The sequence below is a fragment of the Octopus bimaculoides genome, chromosome 4 (genome assembly GCF_046866305.1).
Source record: "Octopus bimaculoides isolate indiv1 chromosome 4, ASM4686630v1, whole genome shotgun sequence".
NCBI lineage: Eukaryota > Metazoa > Mollusca > Cephalopoda > Octopoda > Octopodidae > Octopus > Octopus bimaculoides.
The window spans coordinates 140,662,260-140,686,922 of NC_142931.1; the positions used below are offsets into that span (position 1 = coordinate 140,662,260).

General features: G+C 37.3%; 1 long non-coding RNA gene across 1 annotated transcript in view; it reads left to right on the plus strand.

The window, feature by feature from the left end:
* The first annotated feature begins 19,371 nt into the window (after positions 1-19,371).
* LOC106872755 (uncharacterized) overlaps positions 19,372-24,663 on the plus strand; it is an 82,823-nt gene continuing 77,531 nt past the window's right edge. Inside the window, exon 1 of the long non-coding RNA XR_001409801.3 lies at positions 19,372-21,286. This is a non-coding gene — a long non-coding RNA (uncharacterized LOC106872755). The remainder of the gene's footprint in view (positions 21,287-24,663) is intronic.

Below are 24,663 nucleotides of genomic sequence, written 5' to 3' on the forward strand. Positions count from 1 at the left end.
CCGAAATCCAGCGACGTACACCGCCCGGTTTACAGCGTAAAAATCCCTTGCCAAAAATTCATCCCCCCTGTACATCAAGATTTCCTATCGGATCTTCCTATAACGATAGTGTATTAATTAATTCATTAATTATACCCGCCCACGCCCACGCACCGCACACCACCACCCACATGCCCACACGTACCCCCACACACACATATACCTATACTTAGATGTACACACCCATATATATTTATATGTATTTTTTATGTATAACCATACACTCAAACACATATACACACAAACACATATATACACTCACATATGCATGCATATACATATACACACATACAGATACACATGCACCTACATACACGCGCACAGATACACACACACACACATTTACATATATACGCATACATACTCACATACACACATGCGTACATATGTACATACATACATATAGCTATACCTCCATATATACATCGATACATATGCACATACACACACACAAGCTTATATATGTTTACATGTACACACATACACATACGTCTCCATACACACATATATACACACATACACTCTCACGTGTCTCCACATGTATACCTACACCCATATACATATACCCTCATATATTTGCGCCACAGACCTAATTCCAGTAAGATATATAGAGATGAATATACCTCTTCCTTAATTTCGAACTTGTGCCTATACACATTCCGGTAATTCCTATTTATAAAATGCATACGTATGTCTATACATATGTAGACATCTGTAAGCTTTAAACGTTATTTTATTAACTAGGTGACCCTTGGAAAAAAGTATGGAAAATAATTCCAAGTTACATAACGAACAAGTACTTTTACCCTTGTCGTACGGCATCGATTGAAATGTGCATAGGTTTGGCTTATTGTGGTTGTTTCTGTTATTATAATTGTTGCTGCAATAAAGTATCTTCAATGCATTGATTTTGAGCTCTATCTTTTAAGAGATATATATATATATATATATATATATATATATATATATATATATATATATATATATATATATATATATATATATATATACATATGCGTACATACATACATATATAGCAAATAATGAGGCCATTTCAAGCAATCGTATCATCGTACGAGTTTAACATTTGCCATTCCTATCGAAAGAGATCTCTCGCGAACTCAGATCTCCACGATCCAAACTGAAACAATCGCTTTTATAATGCGATCAAATTCATTGGATTGATTCTCAAAGTCTTATTTTGCAGAGATTCCAGCCAATTCACATTAGATTTTCTGGGCTTTAAATTTGAAGTAGAAAAAAAAAAAAAATTAACAGTTGTTTAACCATAATTGAAGTCTCTTTAAATACATAAAGAATACAAACATTCGAATATATATTACACTGATCTATGGATTTTGTGTCAGCTCTCAATTTTTAGCAACAACAATTTCATGATTACATTTATAATATTTATTTGTTGATATTTATTACCATTATAATCACTAATGTATTTTTTTTTATACAGATAAATTATAATAAATATGACAATTAACCATCTTTGCCTTCAACCTTTTGACGTATAGTAAATTTACAGGCCTAATATAATTGTATTTTATTGCCAACGCATTCCTGGTTATTGTTCAGAGCAGCGCTACGAAGCATGCACTATGAAGGGTGTTTCGGAGTCGTACAGAATTTCACAAATTAGATTTAAAGATTTAGAAAATTAACACTGATGCTATAGAGTCTTGACAAATATGTTATTAATATATATTTTTTTAGAAAGCAAAATTATAATAATTAAATAGGGTAAGAAATATTTGCCTATATGTTTTCTATTATAAATTTTTTATTTTAAAACAAAGATGTTGTATTAATTATTTTTGCCATGGCAGCAGAGCAGTAGTACAATATTTGTGGATGAAGCAGCTAAAAAAATTATATATAAATGAAATAAAATAAGAAGCACTGGTAGAGAGAAAGACAGAACGAGAGAGAGAGAGAGAGAGAGAGAGAGATGGAGAGAGCGAGACGGATAGAGAGAGAGTGTGTGTGTATAACAACCAAGTGGCAGGAAGATTCAATCAATTTTCATTTCCTGAGATTTCTTAAGTCTTTGGTTTGAAATATCATTTATTTAAATTTATCTTCCTTTCATTGTCTTATTCAATTCGTTTTGGATTGAAGTTTCGAATCCCCAATTTTCTCGAATCCCAACTCTCAATGTGGTTCGCTGCCTTCTATTTCTTCTTCATTCTTTCGGATATTGGCCTCTTAGCTTTTCGCCCATCGTCCTCGCACAGCCATTGGTTGCGTCCCTCATGACTTCCATAGAAAAATTTACAAATTTTATATCATCATTTGCGTTGGTATGTCTTGGTTTCATTGTGTTATAGTCACTCCATTTAGCTACCTTCTCTGCCCACTATCACTGGAAAGTTCGTGAAGGTTGGATCCTCAGACATCACTTCCATAGAGTTCTATGAGAAACAACAGCCATTACACTTTCTAGCATGACCAACTGAAATTATAGCAAATATCTAACTCATTTTTAGTCTACCAAAAGTTTTCCAGCAACAAGCAAGTGTAATAATTTAACGCTTGGGAAAAAGGGAAAAGTCTTTTACGTTTCGAGCCTACTTTCTTCAGCAGAAAGGAATAAGAGGAAATATATACTCTTTTACTCTTTTAGTTGTTTCTGTCATTTGACTGCGGCCATGCTGCAGCACCGCCTCTAGTCGAGCAAATTGACCCCAGGACTTATTCTTTGTAAACGTAGTACTTATTCTATCGGTTCATTTTGCCGAACCGCTATGTTACCGGGACGTAAACACATCAGCATCGGTTGTCAAGCGACGTTGGGGGGACAAACACAGACACAGACACACACACACACACACACACACACACACACACACACACACACACACACACACACACACACACACATACATATACATATATAGATTCCCAAATGCAGAATCACTGGCTACTTGTCGTTTAATTATTCTCTGTCAGTTTTATTTTGAATGTACATCTCTCATTGTCAATAGTCACAATGTAAAGCAAAAACACGCTATTCAACATCAGACGTTGTTACTTATATACCAGAAGCTATGCAGGCGAAAGTATAATTTTTCAGAACAAAATATTGGAATCTATTGAATTTTGATTTGGGTTGGTTCAGTAAAATTTTTGCCAACAATAAGCCTTGAATAGTTTCAGAATTGATGGTTACACTTTAGATTGTTTTATTTTAAATAGTTCTATATATTTGTCATTTCATATAATAATTCCATGAATCCTGCTACCGACATTCTTATTTTAGTGTTTGTTTTCTATAATTTTGCTTTTTAAAATTCAACAAGTTTCAGGTACTATGACATTGTTTTAAATATACATAGTGAATAGGAATATTCTGTCTATGGAACGTACACATATACTATTGTGTATAGCATGATGTTCTCAAAAACAGAAAAGAAATAATAATAGATGTGTAGCTTGATATAATAGAATATCTTACAACATTGTAAAACCTTGTATACTTTACAGATATAAAAGTATTATATTTTAATGCTTTTCCCTATCCATACCTTTTCCTATATGTATATAATTTTGAAATCACACACACAAATACGCATATACATACGCATATGTGTGTGTGTAGAAGGTAGAAAAGTAACACACGAGTTAATATGTATAAGGAAGATAAGACAGGTAGAAAGTACCAAAACTATTTTATCATGAAGTACATTTTAGTACCGGTTTCCGTCATTTCCGGTACAAACATGTACTTTATGAAAGAATAATTTTGGCATTTTTTACCTTGTCTTATTTTCCAGAAACAGGAAGAAAGAGTGAAAGAAAGTTGCGTGGAAAGAGTAGAGCAGGGTTCGCCACCCCACCACCTCCTACCGGAGCCTCTTGAAGCTTAAGGTGTTTTCGCTCAATAAAGACTCAAAACGCCCGGTCTGGGAATCGAAACCGTGATCCAACGACCGCGAGTCCGCTGCCCTAGCCAATGGGCCATTGCGCTTCCACTATACATATGTGTCTGTGTGTGTCTGCGTGTGTATATTTGAGTTCTTATACGTGTTTTCCATACCGAGAATCTCTATCTGCTGACTGGTTGACCGTATATATATATATATATATATATATATATATATATATATGGAGTGAGAGAGAGAGAGAGAGAGACAGACAGACAGAGAGAGAGTGAGAGAGTGAGGCAAACATACAGTGAAAGGTAGATAGATAATAGATAGATACGCGTGAATGGACAAATATATATTTTCACTCACGCATAACTATCTATCCATCTATTCATCCATATATTTATCAATTTATCTCTGTCCCCACTACAACTCTCTCTGTATATTATATCTCTTTATTGCCCACATGGAGCCAAACGCAGAGGGGACAAACAAGGACAAACAAAGGGAATAATTTGATTACATCGATCCCCAGTGCGTAACTGGTACTTATTTAATCGACCCCGAAAGGATGAAAAGCAAAGTCGACCTCGGCGGAATTTGAACCCGGAATGTAGTGGCAGACGAAATACAGCTAAGTATATCGCCCGGCGTGCTAGCGATCCTTCCATCTCACCGCCTTTCTCTGTATATTATTTTAAAATAAACTGAAGTTACTCGCCACTCCCATATTCAGGTGAACGTTCTGACAAGGTTTCGGTGGTGTAATTATATCCTTTAGCGTGTATAAGTGCTATAGTGGTTTTTGCCTAATTGGTTTGTTATTTTTATTGATTGTGTGATGTTCTTTGGCCTCTTTATGAATCAAACCAGTCAATGTTTTTGGCATCCCTCTGATATATATTGTTTTTAAACAAAACACGTACTTAGAGACTTTATCTTGGTCGAAAACTCCTGTAACTTGCATGTCAACTATCTATCTATCTATCTATCTATCTATCTATCTATCTATCTATCTATCTATCTATATCTATCTATCTATCTATCTATCTATCTATCTATCTATCTATCTATCTATCTATATCTACCTATCTATCTATCTATCTATCTATCTATCTATCTATCTATCTATCTATCTATCTATCTATCTGTCTGCCTATCTATCTAGATCGAAATAGAGTAGAGGGAGACTTAGTTAAGAAACTAGAAGAGGCACTTACAACTGGCAGCGCAACCAACATTTTGGCTGCGAGGATGGCCCTCGACCAACACCTCAACGCCAAACACGAAGGTTGCGTCGTCAGAGCTAAAATGCGTGCCTTAAGGAACGAAGGGATCGAAGCTGCGCGAGAAGCCCGGGTGGCGGAGGCGCAACGCGGTAACAGAGCCACCATTCGGTCTCTAATCGATGAACAGGGATGTAGTCTGCTCGAACCCGAAAGGATGTGTGGGGCCTTTCAACAGCACTTTGCTCGACTGTTCGGTGCGAGCGGTGAGTCGGAACGCAGGATGGACTTCACTGCCTACCTGACCGGCCTGCCGCGGCTCTCGGCGGGAGAGGCAGAGTGTTGTGAGGGTCCCATCACAGCTGCTGAAGTAAGTGATGCTATGGCGGGCTGCGCGAGGGATAAGTCACCTGGATTGGATGGTCTACCCTACGAGCTGTATTGTCAAATGCCAGACTTGTTTGGCGACCTCTTGGCATCAGTCTACTGCAACTGGCAACAAAACGGGAGAATTCCCGGTTTCGTGAGCCGAGGTGCAGTGATATTGCTGAAGAAAGACCCAAACAAGGGGAATTTTATAGATAATTTCAGGCCCATCACTCTGCTCAACGCAGATTTGAAAATTTTGGCTAAAGTAATAGCCGAGAGGTTGGCGCTTGTCATCGATAAACTGGTCGACAGGGCGCAAACATGCGCCGTGCCGGGCAGAAGTATCCATGACAACCTCCACCTCATGCGCTACATCATGGACAGGGTAGTTAAGGATCCTGGCATGGGTGGGGCGCTGATCAATTTAGATCAATCTAAAGCCTTCGATAGAGTCGACCATCGATACCTAGCGGCCGTCCTCAGGGCAGCTGGCTTTGGTCCCGTCTTCCGCGGTTGGATCGCTGCCTTGTATAGTGGCATCCGATCGGTAATACGGGTAAACGGTCACCTGTCAAAACCGTTCGACATCACGCGTTCGGTCCGTCAGGGATGTCCCCTGTCGGCGCTTCTGTATGTATTGACGATCGAACCACTACTGCGGAAGCTGGCGACACTGAGGGGTATCCCACGAGAGCTGGGTTGCAGGACGAGCGTGTCTGCATATGCGGACGATGTCACCGTCATAGTGTCGAGCGAAAAGCACGTCGAGATGCTAGGCGAGACACTTAAACAATACGAAACGGTGACAGGAGCAAAAATTAAACCGGAAAAGTCAGAGGGTTTGTTACTTGGCACCTGGAGAAGCAAGCCCATACCGTCCAACAGTGACTCCGTAGTGGGACGCTGGACGGACGGACCGGTTAAACTGCTCGGGGTCTGGTTCAGTCCGGACCTCCAAATGGATAAGAATTGGGACGAGATCACCAGTAGAGTGATCAAACTCAGCCAAACATGGGCTGAGAGAAAGTTATCTCTAAAAGGCCGGGCGGAGGTGGCTAATGTGTATATCGCATCAGTCATTGATTACCGCCTGACCGTCGTACCTTGTCCCGATGCCACCATCACGAAACTAGAACGCATACTTTTCCGCTTTCTGTGGAAGGGTGGCGTTCCGATGGGAGGCGATCCGTTTGCTGTCAACAACCGTTACGTGGAGGACTGGGGATGCCGTGGTTAATGATGCGCAGACATGCGCTGAGACTGCGGCATCTCTGGAACTTCATTGACGACGGTGAACAGGTGTGGGCGCCGTTTGTGAGGCATGCCTTCCCTCAGCTCGTCTCACTCACCGAACTGCAAACATGGATCAGGAAGAGACCGAAACTGGGCGATTGGCACCGCGAGTGTCGCCAAGCTCTACAACAGCTCTGCCGTCCGGGATCAAACTTGTGCAACTTCCAAACGACCAATGCGTTCTATAGAGGACTAGTGGAGGGGAGGTCTGACGACACTCTCGGAGCAAACCTGGGTGTCGACGAGAAATTCCTAACCCGCCTTTTCAAGACGACGTTCGGGCCGGGGCCTATGGATAATTTCCAGAGATCCCTGGCTTGGCAATGCTATCGAGACGCACTACCAGTTCGAGAGAAGATCCACAGACTCGGTTCGAAAACCACCGGACCGACCTGCCCGAGATGCGGTCAGAGCGACGAAACCGTTCTGCACGCACTCGTGCAGTCTCCAGATATTTCAGAGTTGTGGACCTTCGTCGAACGGCTGTTGTCGCGTGTGGGACGAGCCCACTTATCAGCCGAGTCTATCGTGAATATTGTTCCGCCACCTTCCTTTAAACGGGAAGGAAAAACGGTTTTTGTAACACTGATAGCTATGGCAAAAGAATGCGTGTGGTGGACGCGTTTGAAAGGTCTACAAACAAACACTTTCCTCTCTGGTCAGTCCCTCGTCAACTTTTTCAAGTACCACTTGAAAAGGAGGATGAGGATAGAGAGGAAGGTGTTGTCGAATGAAAGTTTCAATAAAAAATGGGTAAATGTGGCAAGAATGGTAAGAATGAAAGACGACACCATTTTAAGCATAGGCTTGTAACAAAAAGAGACAAGAAGAGAGAAGGTACTTACTTTCATGTACCTTTAAAAAAAAAAAGCCTGAGGTGACCGTGGTCTTTTCCGTAGGCTTTTCTCTCCACGAATAAACCTAATCTGTTCCCCGTTTTTTACATCGACTGTGATACACGATCCCTATTGATCGCCCCCCCCACGTTTTTTTTTCTTCCCGCGATCCCTTTTGATCCAAATTATCCCCCCCCCCCAAGAAAAGCTCTACTTTGTAATTTGTCCATTTTCTGTATTTAGCCCTGTGTGGCTATAATAAAAAGATATCTATCTATTTATCTATTTGTCTGTTTGCCTATCTATCTATTTATCTATCTGTCTGTCTGTCTGTCTATCTATCTATCTATCTATCTATCTATCTATCTAAAAAAAAAAAAAAAGAAGATATCTATCTATCTATGTCTGTCTGTCTGTCTGTCTGTCTGTCTATCTAACTATCTATCTATCCATCTATCTATCCATCTATCTATCTATCTATCTATCTATCTATCTATCTATCTATCTATCTATCCAGCTATCTATCTATCTATCTATCTATCTATCTATCTATCTATCTATCTATCTATCTATCTATCTATCTATCTATCTGTTTGTCTCTTTGTCTATATATCTCCATTGTTCTGGAACCTCACCACAAAAAACAAAAAAACAAAAAAAAAACAATGTTCTCTTTTAAACAAAACCAAAAACTAAAACATCTGTTTCATAAATAAACAACCTGTTTGTATATTCGCAAAAAAATTTATTTGACAAGTTCGAAAAAACGAACGAAAGCGTTAATAATAATGACTAAACAAAAAAACAATTGCAAAGTTCTGGCGACCTCCTCTTTTCTCAATATCCAATATCTGTACACACTTGTAACACTATATATATATATATATATATATATATATATATATATATATATATATATATATATATATATATATATATATATATATATGTTTGTATGTATGTTTACGGAAAATAAATAAATATATCTCATCAAATTATGCATTTATGTCTCAATACAATATATCACCCTAGTTCAATGGGTAGAATATAACAAGAGGGTATTTTCATTAGGGAAATTTATAAATTTATCGACATCTATTTCTATTCACTCTCTCTTTCTCTCTCACTCCCTATCTCTCTCTCCCTCTCTCTGCTTCTAACAGGACGTGCACTCACAGGACCTCAAAGTCTGTGCACACATACACGCATATAGATATATGTCTGTGAATTCGTGCGTGCATGATGAGTGCATGTGTGATATATGTTACTGTTCGCGTACATACACGCTTGCACGTGTGTGCGTGTCTGAATTTGTTTGTTTGTGTGTGTGTTTGCGTGTGTGTTTGTGTGTGTATGTGTGTGTGTTTGTGTGTGTTTGTGTGTTTGTGTGTATGTGTGTGTGTTTGTGTGTGCGTTTATGTGTGTGTGTTTGTGCGTGTTTGTGAGTGCGTGCGGGGGGGGGGGGGGGTGTTTGCGTGTGTTTGTGTGTTTGTGTGTGTGTTTTGTGTGTGTGTGTGTGTGTGTGTTTGTGTATATTTGTTATATTTGTGTGTGTGTTTGTGTGTGTTTGTGTGTGTGTGTGTGTGTGTGTTTGTGTGTATGTGTGTTCGTGTGTGCTTGTGTGTGTGTTTGTGTGTGTGTTTGTGTGTTTGTGTGTGTGTGTGTGTGTGCGTGCGTGCGTGTGTGTGTGTGCGTGTGTAGAAAAATGCTTATGATTCAATAAATAAGTTCGAAAAAGAAAATGGTTGTGTTTAAGTAGTGAACGTTATAAGCGTATTAAAATATGAATTTTCTCTGATATATATCGTCAGTGCATCTCTTCTATAAGTAAACAGAAATTAAATGCTCTCAGAATGAAAATTCCATCAGCCGTTAATTTCTTGGTTGCGCTCTCTTTAAATATCACACAAATGTAAGAATTGCAAGCTAATCTTTTTAAACATCTCATCCTTCTTCATTTAATGGCCGAGTTTTCAGACATTTAATTTTCTTTCAATTTTTGGGGTTACTCCATCGTGTGGTTCTTAGTCTTTTCTGCTAACCTTTCAATGATATCTCTCTGAGCTCTGTAGCGGATATTCTGTTTATATGTCTGAAATTTATTCTCAGAAAATTATTACCAATATTATTATTATTATTATTATTATTGTTCAGTAGTTTTATTTTTATAACGTGCTTTCACTTCACTACCGAGCGCAGCTCTGTGTGCCTTGGGTATGTGCTGTGGTTTGCTGTGATGCTGTAATGGTTACTGTATTAAAAGAGTTTTGCGTAGGATGTGTGCAGTGCCCAGTAGTGCAATTTTCTGTATGTTATTATTATTATTATTATTATTATTATTATTATTATTTCAATTTTGGTTCTGTTTCTTGCCGAGTGTCTTCCCGACATCTAGGGCAAACACTCTCACTGTATACATTGGCCGGCCATTAAAATAAACACATCAGGTTCATCATTTAGAAAGTCAAGTTATGTGTGTGAGAGAGAGAGAGAGAGAGAGAGAGAGAGAGAGAGAGAGTGAGAGAAACGAGAAAAAGGAAAGAAAGAATAAAGGGCAAAAGGTAAAAATAGAAAACACATACACAAAAAGAAAAAAAATGAAGAAAGAAGACAAAGAAAAAAAAGGGAAAACAAGGAAAGAAATTTCACAGCGTTAATGCTCTTCTCAATACGTGCAACGTACCAGTTAAGACAATCTTTTGCGTTTCTTGCTTGCATGGTGAGCAAAGCATCATACTCAAATAATTTTCAGTTCCTTGAATGATCATTCCAAGTGCTCCTACAGTCACTGGTATTGTAACCATGTTGAGAAACCACATTCTTTCGATTTCAATGGGCAACTCTTTATATTTTCTGAGCTTGTCAAATTCTGATATTATGATCACGAGGAATGCTCGTGTCAATCAATAAACTGACTTTATTGTTTTGGTCTTTCTCAACAACATCTGGCCTATTAGCTTTGATGGTTCTGTCTGTATGCACTGGAAAGTCCCAAAGAATCGTTACATTTTTCTCCATCAGTTACAGCCTCAGGGTAGTGCTTCAATCATTTGTCAGCTGCGTTGATTTTAAAATGCTGACATATTAACCAGTGTAGATATGGACCAACTCTGTCATATCTTGATTTATACTCTATAGGTGCAAAAACTTTAGAGTCAGAGATTAGGTGTTTCAATCTCATCGTTGCGGTATCGGCACTTTGGGGTATACTCCATTTTTCATCATAGTGACTTAGTAGTTCCGGGTTAGTAGGCTCTTGTCTTGAGCAGCTAAGATGAAGCATTCGTTCTCTACTTTAGCTCTGAGCTTCGTAGAAAATTGATGATTGTGCTTCTGATCTACATCAGCGTTTTTGGAACGGCCACATATTTGCCATGCAGAGGTTTTTGCTCCCACATATCAGCCAATTGTATATACAGTTTTTTTTCTTAGCTATTGATATGACTTTCTTTGCAACAACAGTTGCTGCACTTCCATCGTGCTTTTCAATAATGATAATAATAATAATAATAATAATAATAATAATAATAATAATAATAATAATAATAATAATAACATTTGTGGATAGAATCGAGAAACCGAAAATTCGTGGACAGAATGGTGGAACCGTATGGCATATTATCAGAAAATGTACGTCACTAGCCCAGAAAGAATATAAGAGACGTCACGACAATATAGCAACGATTGTCCATTGGACACTTTGCAACAAGTATGGACTTGACAGAGAAAATTAAGTGGTGCGAACTTAAAACCAGAAGACATCATAGACAATGATAATTGGACACTATGCAACAAGTATGGACTTGACAGAGCAAAAAAGTGGTCAGAACATAAACCCGAAAGCATCATCGAAAATGGTAATGCAAAATCCTATGGGATTCTATGATTCAGTGCGACCATGAGATAGAGAATAGGAAACCAAACATAGTGTTAATTCTTTTCTACACTCGGCACATGGCTCGAAAATTTGGAGAGGAGGTCAGTCGATTAGATCGACCACAGTACGCAACTGGTACTTAATTTATTGACCCCGAAAGGATGAAAGGTAAAGTCGACCGTGGTATAATCTGAATGCAGAATATAAAGACAGACGAAATACCGCTAAGCATTTCACCCGGCGTGCTAACGTTTTTGCTAACTCACCGCTTTAGACATAGTGTTAATTGAGAAAGAAGGCAAACGATGCTGGATCATAGATATAGCATGTCCAGATGACAACATGTTATGCGATATGGAAGAAAGAGAAGTCGATAGATTTGACAGGTTAGCTTGGGAGGTTAAGAAGTTGTGGTCGCTGAAAAAGGTGGTAGTAATACCAATAATTGTCGGAGCCCTGGGAACAGTGAGTAAAAATCTCGAGAAGTACATGGAACAAGTAGGAGCTGGAAAAAGGGTGGAGCACTTGCAGAAAACAGCACTGCTTGGAACCACTCGAATGCTCTGATGCAGATGGAATCAACATGAAGAAAACGGCAAAAAGAGAGTACCAGGGCAAGTGAGAAAAATATTGGCTGCAAAGCCGAATGCCAGAAACATAATCTCGGCAATAAACTCGCGCGAAGTCGCAGCAGTTCGGTATGGTGCTGGAATTCTGAAGTGGACAGAGGAAGAGCTAAAGGAGATATACAGGAAGTCAAGAAAGCTCCCAACGATGCATGGAGCCCATCATCCATGACCCTACCGAGATAACAAAACCTAAGATAGCCTGCAGTAAGTTTTAGATAATTGGGATGCGATCGTCAAATTGCTGGAAAATTTTTCTTGCTAACACGGCACAAGTGATTTTCCCTTTTCCCATCTATTCGGAAAATTTAAATGATTATGACATGAGGTAAACACCTTAGTGAAATTTCATAGCTGCACGTATTGAATTTCTTTAGAATATTCTTCGTAGTTACTTAGAAACGGTCTGTCAAGAAGCATTTTACAATTTGCTAGTTTGATGTCATATCTAAGTTTGATAATTAAACATTCGGAAAAAAATGTTGATGTTATTTTTGTTACTGCATTTAGCATTTTCACCTAATCAATTAAGTCAATTATAAGAATACCGTCATTAAGGTTATTTCTTCCATAGTTTTATACAGTATCTACGATATTTCAGAAATTGTCTTGACAGGGATCTTGTTTCTACTTAATGAATGGTTCAATATAATTGAGTATATTTTATGCATTGGATTGTTTTCTATAACCCATTTCCCTACTTCAATTCTTAATTTAAATGAATTCCTATACCGTAATCTGAAGTAATCTTCTCGAGGTTCATTTCTATAGTTTCTGCTAAATCTTTACATATCTCTCCTTAATTTTTAAATCAGTAACACAATGATCTATTACACAATGTCAGTCTAATTTCCATTAGTTGAATACGTAATAAAATGACTGTTTTGCTGTGAACAATACTTGTGCACGAGTAAATATCCACAAACCAACAGATAAGCATAAGGAATTCGTCGTAATTAAATTAATTTCTTTTAAATTAAGAAATGGGATATAGAACACAATCTAATACATAAAATATGTTCAATTATATTGAGCCATTCATTAAGTAGAAAGAGGATTATTTCAAGTTAGTTTCTAAAATATCGTAGATATTGTACTAAAATATGGTAAAAGGAACTTTAATGGTTGTATCCTTAAAACTGAATTAATGGAACCTCTCGTGCAAGTCAACTCGCCTCTAGATGATTATAGATGGACATCCCGGGCTATAGATAGATGGAAATGCGTAATACTCGGAGCCCCTGTTTACAGCCTGGTTGCCTGGTCATCAAAGGCTAGATGGAATCGAACCGAATATCATCTCAATCGCTAGAGCAAGACTTTGCCATCTGTATTTTTACTTTAATGGGTTCTCCGTTTGTCTGACGATGAGTATTCTGTGGTACGATCATCAGAAAATCTGATTCAGTAAATTAATGTGTAAGCGAGTGAGTATTCCACAGATATGTGTACTATGGCCTCAACTGTTAGGTATAATCAGAGTGACGAAAGTGTGACCAGCCTGGACCCTTATATTTCAGGTAAAATCCAATGGGCTCCTAGACAGTTGTCCATCTCCCAACAGTTTCCCTTATAGAATATGCAGAGATCTGAGGCTATGTTAAAATAACTCACCCGAGATAGCACGCTTTAGGATTGAAACCGAGACCTCATAATTCTGAATCGAGTGAACCACATCCTGGCCATGCCTGTATCTACAAAATTATTTGTTGTTGTTGGCACTCCGTCGCTTACGACGTCGAGGGTTCCAGTTGATCCGATCAACGGGACAGCCTGCTCGTGAAATTAACGTGCAAGTGGCTGAGCACTCCACAGACACGTGTACCCTTAACGTAGTTCACGGGGAGATTCAGCGTGACACAGTGTGACAAGGCTGACCCTTTGAATTACGGGCACAACAGAAACAGGATGTAAGAGTGAGAGAAAGTTGTGGTGGAAGAGTACAGCAGGGTTCGCCACCATCCCCTGCCGGAGCCTCGTGGAGCTTTAGGTGTTTTCGCTCAATAAACACTCACAACGCCCGGTCTGGGAATGGAAACCGCGATCCTATGACCGCGAGTCCGCTGCCCCTAACCACTGGGCCATTGCGCCTCCACACAAACTTATTTATACAATGTAAATTAATGTAAAACTAAAATTTACTTGAAGCTCTGAAGAATAGTATTTAGCAAAGAATACCGATAATATTGTTAATCAGTGAGAAATGAAATTCAAATTTTGATCCCACATATGTAAATACATAAATACAGCAAGACTAGGATTCATAACTGCTTTTGTGCTTTATTCAATTTGTTCCTCAATGTAATTATATATTATTTCGACGCAGTTTATGTATCGTGTTAATATGGATTCTTATTATATATTCTTATGCTATTTCCTCAATAATTGATTAAACTTCTCTTAAATACAATCTTGTCATTCGAAATTGTCATCTAAATAAAATATTGTATTAGAAACCTGTGAGGAAACTTCTTACATTGAAGACAGCTCCAAAAGAAACCAGTTGTTAGTTCTTATTTATTATGTATCTCATTCCTATGGCACGGTAAGTGTTCCTGGCTTATTTTCACGTGCATTTTATATTAGCTATTACAGAAGTAAGCCTTAAGTGCGTATATATATATATATATATATATATATATATATATATATATATATATATATATATATATATATATATTTGTATATATGTATATGTATGTATGTATGCATGTATATATATATATATATATATATATATATATATATATATATATATTTGTATATATGTATATGTATGTATGTATGCATGTATGTATATATATATATATATATATATATATATATATATATATATATATATATATATATGTCTGTGAGTTTGTCTGTCTGAAGGTATGTATGTATGTATGTATATTTATGATTTTGCTCATGAAAAGGAGAGCATTATATTGATAAGATATAAAACATGAAGCGCTAAATGGCGGCCACATTTCCTTTTCTGAACTCTTTTCTGGTTTTGGTGGATAAATGAGTTGTATATTGTAGCCATAAACTTTCCATTCTGAATACAGCTTATTAATACTAATATTCATTTCTAACATACTACAACATAAATTTAGAGAGGAGCGAGGGAGAAGAGTTATAATGTGAGTACGAGTTTTCTTGACCCTGGGAAATTTATGAGCAAAGTTGTTCCTGAGGGGATAGGAACATAGCAGATAAATGATTTTCTCCTGTACTTTGCTCCGTCATAACCATGATAGTAGCATATTACGATAGTCACGTTGCGTTCCATTCTGGGGGAAGTGAATTGATAGATCAAATCAACACCGTTACTTCACAATTGCTTTATTTCAACCGACCTGAAATGAAGTAAGTCAAAGTAAAACATCAGGTGGGATATATGAACACAAAATGCAAAAATGCGTAACAAAATAGACGAAGTAAATTACTCAGATATTCTACCGTTTCTGATAGTCTTTTCGTAATAATATTTTGTTATTTATGTCCGTCGACGGAGTATAGACATAAAGTATCTTCTTTCGGTGTTTTAAACTTCCCTCTTCAACCTTGCTTTCCTTTTCAAGTGAAACTTTAAACAAGTTGATGACGGCTTGACCAAAAACGAAGAGCTGTCTTTAGCTTTCTCAGGTTCGCATATGACACAGACACAGCCTGTTTCACTAAAGCCACCCGACAAATGAAGATTGCCAGTTCTTCCCGATCAAGGGAAGGTAGCAGAACGACCTTCATAATAGATCAGCTGATACCCGGATCCATCCCTCACGTTACAGCAGATTTGACATAACCTCACAAGACAGCAGTGCTCGGGTGTATGGCAAGTGCGAACAGAACGGTTGCGTTGCGCTACACTCAACTCGAGCCGGCACGGTTGACAGTATTTCAACGCATGTGGAGGTTATCCTGGACTGGCAACGTTCCATGTAAGAGCGCCAGACCTTTTAGTTTTGGAAACTATCCCTGGGCCCCGACTCAATAATCATCCAGATCTGAGCAGCCTGTTGATTTTCGTCGACATCCAGCGTCTTTCCAGGGACATTTTCGTTTTTGCCCGCCAGTGACCTTCTATGTTATGCCAATGTGGAATTTCGGTCAACCGTGGTACCATATAGGCAGAGGGTTATGAGCGTCTGATGACATTATAGTTGCAGGTGTCCTTCTCCAGCGTACAATTGATTCAGAGCTGCAGCTCTGTCAGAAATGAACTGTAGAAGAAGAATGAAACAAAGAGTGAACACACACATACACTTTCAAGAAAGAAGCTGGAGATGTCGCAACCGTAACACATGTCTGTGCATCTTCAGCCACGGTATGTCCAATTCTCCACACAGCGTTCCGATGGTTAGGCGATCCATTTGCTGTCAACACCGGCTAAATGGAGGGCTAGCCATGCCGTGGTAGATGATGCGCAGACATGCGCTGAGACTGCGACATCTCAGGTACTTCATAGACGACAGTGAACAGGTGTGGTCGCCGTTTGTGCGGCGCGCTTTCCTGCAGCTCGTCTCAGAGACCGAGGCTAGGCGAATGGAACCTCGAGTGCCGCCTTGTTCGCAAGCAACTCTGCTGTTCGGGACAAAACTTGTGCGACTTCAATTCCACAAAGGCGTTCTATAGGGACCTATGGACAATCACCAGACATTCCTGGCTTTGCACTGCTATCGAGAAGTATTACCCGTTCGAGATAAGCTCTACAGGCACGGTTTGAGATACACCGGACCGACTTGCTTGAGATGCGACGAAACCGTTCTGCACGCACTCATGCAGTGTCAAGCCACTTCGGACCTTTAGGCTTATGCCGGACGGCTGCTATCAAGTGGGGGACGAGTTTACTTGTCGGCCGAAGCTATCGGGAAAATTTCTCCGCCACCTCCCCTTAACCGGGAGGCAAGGCAATCTTCATCGTAATGGTGGCCATAGTGAAAGAATGTGTGCGGTGGACTCGAGCGAAAGTTTTAGAGACAAACACTTACCTCTCTGGCCAATCGCTCATCAACTTTTTCAAGTACCACTTGAAAAGGAAGGTGAGAATACAGAGGAAAATTTTGTCTCGTGAATGTTTAAATAAAAGGTGGGTGAATGTAGCAAAGATGGTATATGCGAGTGACGAAACCACTTTGAGCATGATCCTGTAAATCGAAGAGAGAGAGAGAAAGAGAGAAAGAGAAAGATAGAGAGAGCACTTCGCTCTCGTGTGTTTATTCCCTCCCTGCCTGGGGTTGCCGTGGTCTTTTCCGTAGGCTTTTCTTTCCACGGATAAACCTAATTTTGCTTTATACATTTTTAATATTTTCTGTGATACACGACCCCTTTTGATAATTTTTTTTCTCACGATCCCTTTTGATCAGTATTTTATTTTTCTCCCTTTTTTTTCTATTTTCGAAAAGAAAAGCTCTACTTTGTATTTTGTCCCCTCTGTGCTCCGCCGTGTGGCTAATAAAGAAACTTACCTATCTATCTATCTATCTATCTATCTATCTATCTATCTATCTATCTATCTCTACTTATATATATATATATATATATATCTTCTTTCGCTTAAATTTACAGTAACTATCATGTTGTGTGTGTGCACGTGCGTGTATACGTGTATATAATTGTATATATATGTACGTGTGTGTTTGTGTGCGTGTGTACATGTTTATACAAGTATATATGGGTGTATACGCTTGTTGTTGTTGTTGTTGTTGTTGTTCTTCTTCTTCTTCTTCTTCTCCTCCTCCTTGTTCTCCTTTCGTTCTTCTTTCATTTCTTCCTCTCTTTCTCTTCCTTCTTCTTCTTCTTCTTCTTCTTCTTCTTCTTCTTCTTCTTCTTCTTGTTCTTCTTCTTCTTCTTCTTCTTCTTCTTCTTCTTCTTCTTCTCCTCCTCCTGGTTCTCCTTTTCGTTCTTCTTTCATTTCTTCCTCTCTTCCTCTCCCTTCTTCTTCTTCTTCTCCTTCTTCTTCTCCTTCTTCTTCTCCTCCTTCGTCTTCTTCTTCTTCTTCTTCTTCTTCTTCTTCTTCTTCTTCTTCTTCTTCTCCTCCTCCTTGTTCTCCTTTTCGTTCTTTCATTTCTTCCTCTCCCTTCTTCTTCTTCTTCTTCTTCTTCTTCTTCTTCTTCTTCTTCTTCTTCTTCTCCTTCTCCTCCTCCTTCTCCTCCTTTTCGTTCTTCTTTCCTCTCTTCCTCTCTTCCTCTCCCTTCTCCTTCCCTATCGTCTATCTTTTTCATGATTCCAAGTTTTCAGCCTCATTATTTTTCAGTCATGAATTTATATGCAACACACACACACACACACACACACACACACACACACACACACACACGCTCCATATTACACACCACACATACATATATACAAATATATATATGCCCACATATGTATATATATTTTGATTTATGTGCACGCGTATGTATGCATATACATATAAGTATACACATACACACACACAATACACACACACACAATACACATATACATATATTCAAATATATATGTCCACATATGTATGTGTATATAGAAATATAGGCATAAGTATATATACACATATATATATATATATACTTATACATACTTATATCCATAGACACACACAGTCACACACCGACAAAAACACACACCTATACATATGTATATATATATATATATATATATATATATATGAGAGAAGGTGAGATTTACATATCAACGTATATATAGTTAGACACACAAAGACATAGAAACATAAATATATACACAGAGAGACAGAGAGAAGGAGAGAGTTTGATAAATAAAAAAAAAAAAATGCTAAAGAGAAAAGGGGTTAGTTAGAGACTGACGTGTGTCAATGTAATTAGTCTATCATCGTTCTCATCTCTGGACATGTATTTGTATGTATGGGCGTGCGTGCGTGCGTGCCTGCGTGTGACCCTGTGCGCATGTGCGTATGATTGCTTGCATGAGTGTATACAGAGAACGTAAGAAACAGAAGAACTAAGATTTATAGAGACACATTCATATTTTAAATCTTTTACTCTGTCTCTCTCTGCCTCACACTCTCGCAATCTCCTCCACAACCATTCTCTTTTTACTATCTCTCCATCCTCTGTTCCTATGTTAGCCCTCTCTTTTTTTTTTCCGTACATTATACTTCCCTCCTACATACTTCCTATCAATACCCACCCTTCCCCTATACTCCTCCTATCTCTTGTGTTCACTCCGTGCCATTTAATCAATAAATACCTTTAGAAACTCATTTTAATCGATGTGTGCCTCCGCATTTTGCTGGCCACAACTTCCAACACTCCGCCCCGTTTATGTGTTTTTGTAGCGAAGAGGAGGAGATTACAGTTTTCATTCAGTTCGAGTTGTCAGCGTCATAGAGCCACACATCATAACTAATAAAACAAAATACAAATTGTAACACAAATCATATGGGTGAATATCACACACACACACACACACACACACACACACACACACACACACACACACACACACACACACACACACACACTCACACACACACACATATACACATACACACAGAGTTAGAAAGATAGATAGATAAATAGATAGATAGGTAGATAGATAGATAGACAGATAGATAGATAGATAGATAGAGAGTTAGGTAGAACGAGAGAGATGTGATAGAGAGATGTGATAGATGCATAGATAAGATAGAAAGATAGATAGATAGATAGATGGGTAAAATGTACGTAGTGGCGTTTAGGTGTATAAACACACACACCCAAACACACACACTTATATGTATATGAAAGGGATGTGAATATGTATGTGTATATGTGGGTGGGTGCGTGGGTGAGTGTGTGTGTTTGTAAGTTTTTGTGTGTGTTAAATATATTCGTGAAATTAATGCCGTCAAAGGCAGTGGGCCAAAATATAAAGGGCCTGTCCACCTGATTTTAGGAACACACACTGAAGGGAGATTTTGCGAGAAATACCTCCCATTGCAAATATCTTCCTCATTCGTTGTCTTTCGCTACAAATGCATAGTTAACATCGGACGAATATCTTCTCGGTTCATACCATAAATTGATAAATGAATTTATAAACAAAAACAAAAAAGGAAAACAAAATCACAGGAAAAAGAGGCATACAGAATAGAAGAGAGAAAGAAAGAAAGAAAGAAAGAAAGAAAGAAAGAAAGAAGTATTAACAGGACAACTTCGACATAAAAAGTAACGTTCTTAAACTACATCATAACTTGAAAAGAATATATATACACACATGCACACACACACACTATCTCACATACACACACACTCAGACATATACATGTATATATATGTATACATAGATAATTGTATATATAAAATATGATGCTATATATAAATATATATATTATTGATTAATGGTTATATACTTTACACAGAAAATTCTTACAAAACATAAAAAAAAAATTAAAAACAGTAAAAATTTTAAGAATCAGCAGTATTAATATTCAATCTTGAAAGTATATATAACTACATATATATATATTCATGTTCATATAGAAACATACATAAATATATACATATATGTATACATATATTTACATATGATATATACTTGTATATATATGGATGCTCGTATGTACAGATATATACAAAATAACACGCATATACATGTATGTTCAATTGCCGAATTATTTTCGCATATTTTTAACACAGAAGTGTTATAAACTTGTGCATAACCCTACTGTGTGTATAGTAATATTTATTTCAACCGTTTTTTTCATCAAGTCATCTCTCCGCATCTTTTGTACGGCGTCGACATCAACTTGGGCGTGTACAGGACTCGATTTATAGGTATACATTCACATACATATACGCACGCACACATATACACGTAGACATACGTTCGCACACGATTACATACATACATACATACATACATACATACATACATACATACATACATACATACATATATATATATATATGTTTGTAGATATGTGTGTATGTATGTTTAAATATCTATAGCTATATACGTACATTTACTTACATCTATATTTCTATACAAAGGTGTATAGAAACAAGCAGGTCAAAGACTGCCAGTAACTAAAAGACCTTTGCCCAACGTTTAACTCCCCAAACACCGGAGAACTATCAAAGCTAAAGGCTCAGGCCAAGAGAGTCAGAAACTTTTTCACTGTAAAGTTACCGTTTCTCGCCGTTAATCTGTAAGTTAAACACTTTTGTTTACCATATTTTTATTTATATCACAATTCATTTTATCGTCTGTTTTGTACTGACAAGTGACATGGTCGCCATCGTAGTAGATGAATAAAGCTTCGTTGACAGGACGAAGACAATTTAAGATACGTCAACCGAACTCGCAAACTGGCTCCAAATTCCAGTCCATGTTACTTGATAGAGTTGTGCAAGAAATATTCACAATATATTTGAATGTCGCTTTATTGTATCTTAGACATCATGACAAGTGAACGAGGTTTCATATTAAACTGTTTCTAAAGTAGGAATTGCGATACACAGGACAATCGAGATACCGTAACACAAAATGTTTTAATTAATGACAAGATTTAAGACACTTGTGAGAAAGATATACTTAAAAAATTAAACACCACCCCATATGAAACATTATATCATATGTATTTTAACCCTTTACCTGTTCAAAGTATTTTCATAAGTTTGTCCTAAAGAAAAAAAAAACTAAAAGCAGTTCATATATAAAGATTCATATATATGTGCCGCTATCTGACGGTTGTTGTTACAGCATCATAAAATTTTCGATTTAATGAACAATAACAAAGGCAGAACCTTCTCTTGTTTTTTTCTTTCGCTTTTCTTTTTTTTTTTTGTCCGAGGTTGGGTATTCTGGGTACAGAAGGTAAAGAGGAAAATGTAAAATAAATAGATAGATAAATAAAATAAATAAAACAGAAACGGTTTGTGGGTAAAGGGACTTGCTTCACAGACAAGATTACCAGGAGTTAAGTTAAAATCATGCTGTCTTTGCAGATACACACATGCACTGATGTACATGAGCTTAGAAGTACAAACACAAAGACACACACACACACACACACACACACACACACACACACACACACACACTTAAATATATGCATAAGCGAGAGAACATATATGCATATATATATATATATATATATATATATATATATATATATGATTCTTCATAAAAATACGGGGGAAAGCTGAAAAGTTCCTAGCGTTGGATAAAAGAAAATACAGGAGTTACAGGGTTAGTAAATTATGATTTTATTCAACATATGCTATTCCTCGCTCAGATTAACACACTTATTGCAGTGGTCCTTCAGTCTTTCTAAGACCTGTAAAAGAACTCGGAAGTTTGGGCCTCCAACCAGACATGTCGCGATAGCCTTAATGTCAGGAATTTTTCAGCAACGCCTTGTATCAAGAGTGGTTTAGTATATGACGAAATCCCGCTTGTTGATGTGGGATCACCACCCCAAACTTTCAAAGTTTATTTCATGCCATGCATCGCTTTGGTTAATTTGTCTGAGCGGCAGAGGCCCTAACATGGTCTGGTGCTGTTGTGAAAAGTTAAAGCTATTAAAATAAAACTTAAGAGTATATTACCACTTTTCAGTTTTTAATGTTGCGTTTGCAATGTTATAAGTTACATGAACGCTTCTAGGACCATAAAATAGATTTTATTCCCAAATTATATTCATGAGTGTTAATATGTGTGGCGGTGCATGACAAATAATATATTGAATATCCATACGTTTTCGAAACCTATGCTTTTCTTTTGCAAGTGTTCTGAGACAAAATAACCAGTCTGTTTAAGATAATAGAATATACATATATATATATATATATATATATATATATATATATATATATATATATATATATATATATATATATATATATATATATATATATATGTATGTATGTATGTATGTATGTATGTATGTATGTATGTATGTATGTATGTATGCATGTATGTCATTGATCAGTTTTATTTCAAGATTTATTGCCAATAGAGAAAGAGCCGGTTTCTAAACTAGATTCAAGGCTCCTACATTGGAATTTCAATATATCAACAACTGGGTAATATATTTGTATGTATGTATATGTGCAGATTTGTATATTTTGCTATATGTATGTATCCTGATGAATATAGTTACATATCTAGACATGCTCATATATATTTAAATAATAAACTTCTGAAAAGTTCTACGGATTTTTACAGTTTCAGTGATGGATTAGATCTATGGTCTTCGAATTAGCTTTCTCCTGTCTGATTTTGGGAAGCATAATTTCTCGAGATTGATATTTAGACAATGTGTTACATATCCCAGGGCCTCAATAATTACATGTATAAAACTGAACTCTCAGCGTAGATATTCTCTTTTTCACTGATCTTCAGCTGTATATTAATAATTGCTGGGTTGCTAATTTCCACAATTGCACACAATGTCTCCGCTCTGTCCCAAATCATTCTATCAGGTCTGTTGTGCTTTCATTTTATTGAGGTCTTCACTTGCACATTCCACCAGTATTCATTTTTATTATAAGTCTTCTACCATATCGTGGGTCCTTATTTCTTTGTCTTCGGAATTATTGTTCCGACGGATTTCATTGTAGAATGGCCTAGCTATAACATCATATCGCATCGATAGATAATACTCTGATTACATTTTCAGACAACTACTTATGATGTGGGTGATATCTTCGGTGTTAACTCCAAAAAGTCTGCATCGGTTGTCTCATTTTACAGCTTTTCCTGCATTTCTATCGCTTTTGTGCATCAGGTACTTGGTTGATATTTCCTGTTCCTGGATTGCAAACGCATACCCTTTAAAGTGGGAGGTAGTAATCCGACCATTGATCCATGATAAACTGCTTTGATGATTGATGTTACTATCATCTCGGAGCTTTCTACTAACATATCCATGCATAGTCTTCTGCTCATATAGGCTCATCCTTTCATCTGATGATACGTTGCGGTAGAATCGTGCGACTTCTTTAGGCATGTATTGCATGTATTCTAGGTTATCAGACAAAGAATGTCGATCAAGGAGCGGCTTCCAAATTCTTATCAGTTTCAACTATGCAAACTTGGCCAAGCGATACACTTCGATATGTATGTATGTATGTATGTATGTATGTATGTATGTATGTATGTATGTATGTGTGTGTGTATGCATGCATTTGTGTATGTATATATATATGTATAAATGTATGCATATATGTATGAATATGTATATACATATATATATATATGTATCTCTCTCTCTCTCTCTCTCTTTCTCTCTCTCTCTCTCTCTGTATATATATATATATATATTTATATATATATATATATATATATATGTATATATATATAAGTGTGTGTGTGTGTGTATGTGTCTGTCTATGTGTTTCTGTGTCGCTCTGTGTAGATATACACATATATATATATATATATATATATATATATATATATATATATATATGCATATCTACACACGCGCGCGCACACACACGCACACACATACAAATATATCTTATATATTTGTTTATGGGAAACCTTTCGAATATGCAAATAAAGCTTCTATTCCATTAT